The sequence below is a fragment of the Trematomus bernacchii genome, unplaced genomic scaffold (genome assembly GCF_902827165.1).
Source record: "Trematomus bernacchii unplaced genomic scaffold, fTreBer1.1, whole genome shotgun sequence".
NCBI lineage: Eukaryota > Metazoa > Chordata > Actinopteri > Perciformes > Nototheniidae > Trematomus > Trematomus bernacchii.
Genome location: NW_022987578.1, coordinates 337255 through 339546, shown reverse-complemented (window position 1 = coordinate 339546; position 2292 = coordinate 337255). Strand labels below are relative to the sequence as shown.

The window sequence follows — 2292 nt, the reverse complement described above, 5'->3', positions numbered from 1 at the left end:
TGCTGAAAACCCAACCCCTGCAGGGGGGTCTGGGGGATTGTCCCCCAGGAGATTTTGTTAAATACTAACATAAAATACACATTCTGGTACTCTCTTGAGAAGAAAAATAAATAAATCTATTACTACACATTTAAAAAAATGAATGCTATTTTAGTTTTTTGTTACTTTGTTCTGAAAGCTGAACCTGCTGCTCCTCACAGAGAGAAGAGGGAAGAGGCTGTGTGAATTACTTTACATTGTGGATAAGGGTGGATAGCCCTCATTGTTCTGTGTGTCAAAATGAAAGACAGCCCACACACCTATCAATCATCAAACCGTGGGGTCTTATTTCATTACGTGTTGATTTCTATCAACACGTAATGTTGTATCGATGTATAGAGATGTACTACAGCAAAAGTATTCTCCGTCGGGACTTCCTGCAACAACACCACGCCGTGATTCTGATTGGCGAGAAGACATTATCAAAGATGTTCTATTGAGAAGACGATCACTACGTGACAAAAGTTTTCAAAACCGTTTCTAGTCTTCGGTATTCTTGTTTTTGGCGTGAGAATAGTTTGGGCAGCGTGAGAGCGTGAGATTGAGAGTGAAAGCGTGTGTCACGCCAGATGCGTGAGAGTTGGCAACCCTGAGCTATGTATTAGCTAACTGTGTCAACCATACTTATAGCTAACTATTAGCTAACTGTGCCAACTGTACTTATAACTAACTATTAGAAAACAGTTGCAACCATACTTAATCACTATTAGCTAACTGCTCCACCTGTACTTATAGCTAACTATTAGCTTACTGTTTCAACTGTACTTATAGCTCACTATTAGCTAACTGTTTCAACCATACTTATAGCTAACTATTAGCTAACTGTGCCAACTGTACTTATAGCTAACTATTAGAAAACAGTTGCAACCATACTTAATCACTATTAGCTAACTGCTCCACCTGTACTTATAGCTAACTATTAGCTTACTGTGTCAACTGTACTTATAGCTGACTATTAGCTAACTGTGTAAACTGTACTTATAGCTAACTGTTAGCTAATTGTTTCAAACATACTCATAGCTATGTATTTGCTAACTGTGTCAACCATAGTTACTATTAGCTAACTATTAGCTAACTGTTTCAAACGTACACATAGCTATGTATTAGCTAACTGTGTCAACCATACTTATAGCTACCTATTATATAACTCTTTGAACTGTACTTATAGCTAACTATTAGCTAACTAGTTCAACCTTACTTATAGCTAAATGTTAGCTAACTGTTTCAAGTGTACTTATAGCTCACTATTAGCTAACTGTTTCAACCTTACTTATAGCTAACTACTAGCTAACTGTTTCAACTGTACCTATAGCCAACTATTAGAAAACAGTTTCAACCGTACTTGTTGCTATCTATTGGCTTACTAGTTCAAGTCCTTCTCAGTAATAGCAAAACTTTTGGAAAACATCAAAACATTTTTTATCACAATTGTTTTTTATTGGAATGCACACAGTCTTGCTCTCACATTTATTTTCTGATTGCATTATAAAGACACATCAGTAACCCCATAACTGTTTACAGCTGCAAACAAATACTTCTTGAGCTGGGAAGTCGTTCTTCCAAACTCAGGGGGCATTTATGAGACTGAGTTGTAATGCGGAAACAACATGGACGCTACAAAGAAGATGCTTAAACAACACGTTGATTTATGATAGAAAGTGTCTTTATTTTGCATATTTAAAGTGTCATTTCATATTTTTGTGAAGAATTTCGATCAGTGGTGCAGGAATTAGTCCTAAACCCGGGAATGAGCCATATATAATGATGAGAACAAATTCCAAAGATTAAACCATATATGTGTTTAAGTCATAAACACAGGACAGAACATTTAGACCGGACTTGAAAAGAAAATTATTAAATTTTTATAACTATTTTGTGTTTTTCTTGAAATATTTACAGGCTTTGACTTTTTCTGAGACACTTTAATTGTCCAGATTTAACTTGAATTTCTAATGAGGAAATACCATGTTAAATAAAAATGTTTTAACATGTTTTATCTTTAAAGATATAATCATTAATGTCATGTAGACCCTTCACCCTAAAACATAAAAGATTGAAATTCGGAAACAGGAGCAAACGTATAATATTATAATTACATTATAAATTCTGATAATTTTACATGTTTGTAAAGTGCAGTTAACCTGGTTTCTGGTTCAAGCTTACTGAGTGTATTTCGATCAATTTAATAAAACAATAAAAAAAAGTCTTTAACAAAAACCCCTTAAGTATTTCAGAAAAAAACAAAAACAAAAC

At 34.3% G+C, this 2292-nt stretch overlaps 1 protein-coding gene across 1 annotated transcript in view; it reads right to left on the bottom strand.

The window, feature by feature from the left end:
- Positions 1-1492: 1492 nt before the first annotated feature.
- The window catches only part of LOC117479856 (tripartite motif-containing protein 35-like), a 2730-nt gene continuing 1930 nt past the window's right edge, over positions 1493-2292 (bottom strand). Inside the window, exon 1 of the mRNA XM_034126960.1 lies at positions 1493-2292. This exon is cut by the window's right edge and continues 1930 nt beyond it. The gene's annotated coding sequence lies outside the window, so the exon portion shown is untranslated.